Source organism: Sinocyclocheilus rhinocerous, unplaced genomic scaffold (genome assembly GCF_001515625.1).
Source record: "Sinocyclocheilus rhinocerous isolate Xijiao unplaced genomic scaffold, SAMN03320098_v1.1 scaffold262, whole genome shotgun sequence".
In the NCBI taxonomy this organism is placed as follows: Eukaryota; Metazoa; Chordata; class Actinopteri; order Cypriniformes; family Cyprinidae; genus Sinocyclocheilus; species Sinocyclocheilus rhinocerous.
In genome coordinates this window covers 1,015,287-1,023,550 of record NW_015641038.1, presented here as the reverse complement: position 1 = coordinate 1,023,550, position 8,264 = coordinate 1,015,287, and the positions used below count along the sequence as shown (strand labels likewise).

General features: G+C 38.1%; 1 long non-coding RNA gene across 1 annotated transcript; it reads right to left on the bottom strand.

The window, feature by feature from the left end:
* Positions 1 to 1,043: 1,043 nt before the first annotated feature.
* LOC107754294 (uncharacterized) lies at positions 1,044 to 4,396 on the bottom strand. The gene is made up of 3 exons (XR_001641566.1): positions 4,291 to 4,396; positions 3,265 to 3,312; positions 1,044 to 1,101 (listed from the first exon to the last, which is right to left on the bottom strand). It is a non-coding gene; the product is annotated as an uncharacterized LOC107754294 (long non-coding RNA).
* Positions 4,397 to 8,264: the final 3,868 nt, after the last annotated feature.

The window sequence follows — 8,264 nt, the reverse complement described above, 5'->3', positions numbered from 1 at the left end:
ACTTTTCAGACTTGAAAATTAATTGAATAGGTAATTTATTCATGATTCATGTGTGTTTGAATGCAGAACATCCACTGACTTCTCTCTCAAGTAGCGATTTCTCCACAGAGTTATGATAATACAAAACGATTATTGTGCACTATAACTAATTATATATGTTAAACATCATGATAGGCCCTACAGCATAGAGGCTCTAAACCTGAGACTGACATGAGGTGGAACTGGAATGATACATATAAAGCAATCAACTGAAACGTATACGAAATCATCTGATTGCAATCAGCCCCCGAATTGTGATTGTAATAAATTGTTGATTCATTCACGTGTTTTTGATTCATCGTGCTTGCACTTTCTCTAGCTTTATTTTTTTTCTCATCAGAAAAGCAATTCACCGAGACCCAAGATGAGTAATGATGGTACATTACGTTTTTAACCAGTCCTTTGCATGAGCGATGGATTTTTTTAGACATATGATAATATATCACCTCTTAAAATGTTTGCGGCAGCTAAGTGGAACACCTTAGAAAGCGTGATTAATTATCAAACTAAAATAATGCAACAAAGGCCTTAAATGTGAAAACAAACTACAAAACTTCCAGCACACAATAAAGACAATATGTGAAAACAAAATGGACATAATATGAATTAAGACACTGTGTGAAGTTCTGGGTCCCGGCGGTGGTGGAAAGCCCAAATAATTAAAATGGAACAGTAGCTATAACACACCGTAACCAACACCGCACTACATTTTTTCCCTTGTCAGAGACGCTGAGCTCGAGCATATCATATAATGTACAAGGTGTGCTTTTATACCCTGGCACGGATGCAAAAATAACAATCTCTCAGGTTCGACTGAGCCTAATCACATTGCTCATTGGCATGTTCCTATGTTTCCTCATAGGAGAGCAGCTGAAATAAATGAGCGACATTCAGTTCTATGTTTAGGAAGAAAGAAAAACCCTTCTGAATGGACTAAATGCAGTATCTTTAAAGGCAGGACTATAGCCGGAGAGTCAGGTCTGTAATGCACTTACAGTCAGAGGTTCATCGCTCAATCTGTGATGAAGGAGTGTGTCCAAAACCATGTGCTGGATCCATTACCTGTGAGGAGGCCCACACCACACAAGGGATGAGTAATATATTCCTATACATCGCTGTGTATATTATGTATTTCCTGGCAATGGCACTCCATTGCCAGTATAATAAATATATTATTCTATCCAGCGTAGACAACTGTACTACTATTCAGTTAGTTTTTTTAACAGTCACAGCAGCTGCTGGTTTTGATTTGATGATGGAGTCTACATATATGTAACATATGGGCAACAGGTTTGCAGCGTTCCAGTTTGGATGTATTAATAAAATCATCGCAGCAGTTTTCATCATATTAACAGGCACAAGACAAACGCATGACAGGAAGGTTGAGAGGCGATGTGTAACAGCATTTGCAAACAGATGCTGAAGAGCTTTCAGTACATTTGCAGTTGTGTGCCATTTTTAACTTAGAATATATTTATAATGCGTTTCCAAAACATTTTTTCCCTTAAAGTTTTTTTTCCGCCATATATTTTTTTTGTTTGTTTTTTGGCTATAAAATGATATTTAGACAATTAAGAATCTAGACACTTAAGCACTTAAAATGTATGAATTGCACTGCATCAGATAACAAAATATCTGAATTTCTATCTGTAAAAAAATAAAATAAAATGATGCTTTTCTGAAGTATATGGTTACTTATGGTACTGAAGTATATGGTTATATGGTAATCAACTGGTCTCAAGATGATTTTAGTGGGTTAATAAAGTCATTTGCCATCAAGTTTATACAGGTGTCCTAGCAAAGTTGCTATGGATGTAGTTCATCTCATTAACTGCATGTTCCACCAAAATTTGAAAATCAAAGTGCCCAAATACTTTTTACTGTTCAATGGTTCTGTCAGCCGAATTTTTTTTAAATAAATTATTTCTTATAACATGGATGGCAATAACTAATTACAAGGATGCATTAAATTCATCAAAAGTGATAGTGAAGACATTTACACTGTTGAAAAATTTTTGAAATTTCTGTTCATCAGAGAATCCTGAAAAAAATCTATCACGGTTTCCACAAAAAATTTAAGCAACACAACAGTTTTCAACATTAATGTTGAAATGTTTCTTGAGCACCAAATCAGCATATTAGAATGATTTCTGAAGGATCATGTGACTCTGAAAACTGAAGTAATGGCTGCAATGCAATTCATCTTTGCCATCACAAGAATAAATTACATTTGAAGAAAAACAGAAAACTGTTATTTTAAATTGTAATAATATTTTATAATATTGCTGTTTTTACTGTATATTTGATCAAATAAATGCAGCCTTGGTGAGCATAAGAGACGTATTTCAAAAACATTTTTAAAAAATCTTTACAAATCTCCAAACTTTATTTTTTTTAAATAAAAAAATAATTTTTCTGTAACCTGTATACAGTATTGATGTTCCTAGGAGTATGATATAAATACTACACAAGTACCAAAGGTACTTATGATATTACCATGGCTTTTTGGATGTGTACCATAGAAGTACCACGGTATTCTTGGAAGTACTCGAGTTAGTAAGTTAGTAAATGTCATGGTATATGAATTTTAGTGCCATGACATATTTCCAAGTACTAAACTTGTAGTATTACCATGTGAGATCATCACTGTACCACGGTACCGCCAGTAATTACTTTTAAAGTTATGGTACATGAATATGCTAATCGTTCAGTTTTATCATCTGATACCATCACTGTACTTCCACAGTATGTTAAAAAAAGTTTAGCTTTTATGCAATATAAAAGATTCCTCCCCCCAAAAAAACAAATATTACAAATGCCTACTATAAACAGTGTCTATCGGTTTATGTGTGTCCCTCCGGTGCATCTGTGGTCAATATCCATTGTAGTCAGGTTTTTAGAGCCTGCTTCTGTGTTTCAAATTGGTCACAGCATGAAGGTGTTAGGCAATGTTTGTTGTCTTTCTCGGGGTCGCTCTTCATTGGGCAGTGTCAGGGTAGCCCTGTCTTATCAGCAGGGCCCTGTAGCAGCAGCAGGCTAACCCCCTCACACAGGGAGCGGCAGGGAGCCACAGGGTCACTGCCGGCCCGCTACCTCAGAGAGAACAATCCGACGGAGCCAAATATACACATATCGCTTAAGTAAATAAATATGTCTCCCAGCCCCAAAGCCATCCCAGTGCTGCTGCCTGACTGACCCTTTCTTTCAAAATACACTTATACTCACCACTGTTTATCATCAGCGAAGAAGACATCTTGGTTCATGTCAGGATCACTGTAAAAGAAACAAAAAGCTTAAATCTCACTTCTTTCTCTCTCTCACACACATCCTGATGAACTAATCACATCCCTGAATCAACTACCGTGCTGTTTTCATTATTGAAACTGTTAATGAAATTTGTTACACATTCACATTTGGGAAGAGACTAGCGAGATTCAGCGAGTTATTCCTAAGATCTATGCTTTCAATATGTGATTATTGATTAGCCATAGAGCAAAGGAAAATATTAACTTAACAGACAGCCATAAAGCGGAAAAAAAACAAAACAACAAAGCCTGTCACAACTCACTGGGGCACCGGGTAATAAATATATCACACGCCTAACCATCTTCAGCTAGTTTAAATGCATATTTATAGCCATGACTGGCTAGGTGTAAACAACACCTCTATTAACCCTGCATGTTATTATCATGTACAAATGTATACTTCATCAATCCAGGGTCACAGAAAAGCAACACACTACTTAGCCTCGTCAATTTATTTGATGGGCTCTGCAACCTTATTCACCTGTTTATTTGTCAAGCAGTCAACTATTTTCCAGTGCAACTTTTTGCCTTTTTGTTTTCTGAAAATGGGATTTTGTGTAAGGGCAATTTCAATTTCAATGCAAAGGCAAGAGAATAAAATACAAGTTGAGGGGGTTCCATTTATTGAGGCCAGCTTGTTGTGTAGCACTGACAGGAAGGGGAGAAATGAAAGTCCAACTCTTGTCCCAGTTGTTCATAGTTAAAGTGTGTGGGCAGATGGAAGGACTAAAAGCAATGTGCAGACATTGAAGGTCTATAAAAGCTTAGTGTCTCGGGCCTGGTGGCAGGGCTGGACTGGGGTTAAAATTCAGCCGCGACTCTTCGCCATAACCACAGTGCACATTCAGTATATTTTATCTGTCGAGCTGAAGCAACGCAAATTCGGCGTCTGTTTTCAAGCATTTGCAACTCTCAGTTCTTTACAGGGATTAAAAGGTTTACCAACGTTCGTCTCCACTTGTGTCAGTCGCTTTTTGGTCCTCCTGTTCCTTATAAGACGTTTGGTTGTGTACGCCGCTTGACAGGTGAGAAATTGTGAACGTTTCACTTCAAAATCAAAATGCTCTAGTTTATGTATGGCGCGCTCAGTTTCCGGATTCCCATATATGGATTGTCGCCTGTGAACACGTGAGATTATTGGAAAATTTAAAGTGCCTATAAAGCCTGGTGATTCGTCAAATCCGACGCTTTTTATTTTACTGTTTACAAAGTGAATATGGCTGTCATAAAGACTGAAAAATATCTCAAGACAGTTATTTCAGAGATATTTCAGGGTATTAGACTTGAAATTAATGGAACTGGCTGCTTTATGACATTTCTAAAGTGTAAAAAAAAATTTCCGTAGATGGCTCAAACAACAAGTTTTTTGTTTTTGTTTTTGTTTTTTGCAGCATTTTGCAGCATTAATTTAATATTTAAGGCTCGCCGAAACCTTAAACATTTCAGCAATCAAATAAGAACTATTTGTGTAAAAATAAAACAGGTTATTTCGGATCCACCATAAAAGCCATATATCTCAGTGCAGAGTAATTCACTTCTCTTAAAAAGCAATGCTGGACCTCTTTTAGCTCTATACAGCGCATTTATCTCGATTAACAGTTCCCTCCTCTTTTCTCCTACATTTGTCGTGGTTGCACTGTCAGAACTGTTTAGACGAACAAAAAGCCTGCTTGTTTTGACATATGGTTTCTCGGTTTTGTTTTTGTTGATAATGAGAAACATGTTCCTTGGCTTGCAGTGCCAAAGCCTGAGGGTTTGCAGTTGTGGAGCGCCTGAAAGAAACTGTGAGGAAATTACCTGAAGCACATGCCTCTTTTGTTTCAGTGCTAGCATGGCTAACGTGGCCTAAATCTCACAGAACTGAAAATGTTGAGACGTAGGATGTAGATTGGACCACTGATGCAGTGGCGTAACTACAGACAGTGCAGGCAGTGCAGCCGCACTGGGGCCCGTGCCGCGGGGGGGCCCCGGGGGCCCCGCAGCGCACGCGGGCCCTGCCCACATTGCAAGCGACTGAGGTTTTGGGTTCTAATCCACCCTCGTGTAGTTTTTTTTTCTCTCTCATTAAAACCAAAGTTGTTCATCAGTGATTGTATATCAAGAGCAAGGACATGTTTGTGTGCATTTTGTTTTGTGCTTTTACCAGAACAAAGCCTACGATCGTCTGTGTGAAGACTGCGCATTGTGCGAGATGTCGCAAAAAGTGGCGGGGGTCGTGGGGACACATGTCCCACCCGTAAATAAAAATATAACACAGAATGAATAGTCTTGTTTTATTTGTTATTTGTCATTTCCACGACTTTCCAAAAAAGGAGACAAATATTTAGATTAACATGTCAAATTTGCCGTCACTCGAGGGAGTGTATAGAAACACCCTCCCAGACAGCAACATAGTGTTGGCCCAGATCTGGCCCATGTGAAATCCATGCGGGCCAGATGTGGGCCGGATCTGGGCCGAAACGGTCTGCTGTCTGGGCTCCCAAGCAGAGGCTAATTCTTTTTTTTTTTAGTCATTTATGTGGGGTCTCCTCGAGAGTGTATGTAGCCTAATGTTAAAGTGATTATATTGCGTTTCATTTTTAATAAAGTTAATTTAGAAAAACGTTTTGAGCATTTTTGTTCGTTAAATGTAAGTTTTTTTTAAAGTAACCACCAAGCGCCAGCGGCAGACAGTGAGCTTATCATAGCCTATGTTTGATCAATTTAGCCTTCTCAAATCATCACGACTTGCCTAAAATAAAATCTATAGATATAAAACAGTTCATGCGGTCAGGCGCACGCACCGCCGTGTGTGTTAGAGTGAGACGCACGGAAAGAGTTTCAATTTGAGTTTCGATGTTCAATTTATTATAAGAAACTGATAAGATACTGATTTTAGTTGGTCTAAATTAAGTAGGTTAGGCACAAAGTTGCATATATGGGTTCCCTTCTAGACACGAGCGCTGTGTGTTTGTATGTGCTTCATAACCGTGCACCACCAGGGGGCCCGTCATAATAGCCTGCACTGGGGCCCGTCATTACTAAGTTACGCCACTGCACTGATGTCAGCTCATTATATTGCAGGTATCATACTAGATTTTATAACTATAGTCTAATGGCTAGGATTGTCGTGAACGTTTATCTTCTCATGGACTTTCACAAGCTCCTATATGGCTAAGAATGCTTCATATTGTCAGCTAGCTTAAAAATCTGATGCTGCCATGGTTGACAGTGGATATAGAGTAATTTTGCTGACTAAATGGGCCTTTAAAACTGTGTGTATTTTCAGTACATAGCCTACATCAGGATTTATAAAAATCTACCCTGATTTGGTCTGGCAGTCTTTTGACGCTGACATTAAGTGACGTCAGTAGTAACCCAGTTAATTGAAGTAAATGCTATAAAGATGCAGTTTGCGTTACCAAATTTAGCAGTCACAATCAAAAAAAGCAATTTGCAGGGAGCTCGGGTTTTACAAATGGTATCGGTGCAATCAACTACACTCATGTTGTAAGGCGCCGGCAGAGATTGAATTCACTTTCATCAACACAAGTTACATTGGTTTCATCAGTATGCAATAAACCTGTGATGAGTAAATGGCTCTGGCCAGCACGCATTGCTTCATTTTATCAAATAGTGGATGTTGTTAAGTTGTGTATGATGCTTGCCTCATGGTGAGAAGCTTGCGTGTGATGCGTTTCATCTGTATTCTACTAGTCTGACCTTATATAATTTTATTATTCATTCTCCACTCAGGCAAGAATGGGAATCCTCTCAAAGCCCCGATTGACCACAGGGTCAATCAGGTGATAATCACCCTGTTCACAAGGCCATAGATCTGGTGAGAGCTGAAGAGAGTGAAATAGAGAGGAAAAAGGAAGGAGAGGAGTCGAATGTAACAAAGGAAATCAGGTGTCTTTGTTTTGCAAGTATAATTCGTTTCTGGAAATCTGTTCATAATCTGAATTCTGGTGAAATTATTGTTGTGTAAAATTTAAATATTAGAACATCATTATTATAACATCTTTAAACGGTGAATATCGCTTTTGCAAAAATGTTGCCACAGGCACATATTTTTCATCAGCCTGGGTTGCAAAAATATGCACCCATATGAATTTACCTAATGCTTACTAATGGTGTGTTCAATGAAAGACAGAACTGTGTGTGTGTGTGTCATTTGTTAAAGGGTTAGTTCACCCAAAAATGAAAACTTGCTGAAAATTTACTCACCCTCAGGCCATCCAAGATTTTTTTTTCATCTTAACATATTACATTAGATTTGTATCAATTGCTCACCAATGGATCCTTTACAGTGAATGGGTGCCACTAGAATGAGTCCAAACAGCTGCTAAAATCTGCAAGTAATGTAAGTAATCCACAGGCTGTGCATTTGTAATAGATCACAAGACGTTAATTGATGTGTGGATCTCGTATGGATCATGAGTCATGTGGATTACTTGTGGATTATTGTGATGTTATTTACAGCTGTTTGGACTCACTCTAGTGGCACCCATACACTGCAGAGGATCCATTGGTGAGCAAGTGATAATAATCTAATGTAATATGTTAAGATGGAAAAAAATCATGGATGGCCTTGGGTCTCTCATTCTGACAGCACCCATTCAGCGCGGAGGATTCTTTGGTGAGCAAGTGATGCAATTCTTAATTTCTCTAAATCTCTTCCGATGAAGAAACAAACTCATCTACATATTGGACTGAGGAAATTTTTAGCAAATTTTCATTTTTGGATGAACTATTCTTTAAGGCAAACCGTGTTTATCTGCTGTTCTCACTTGTATGATAGTACGATCAAATTTTCTGACCAATTTATGCAGATATCCATAAATTATTATATCAGTTATGAGCACTGAAAATATTTTCAATCAAATACTCATTATGCAGTGGAACTCTGTCTCTTATAAGAGATTAAACTAAACAAAT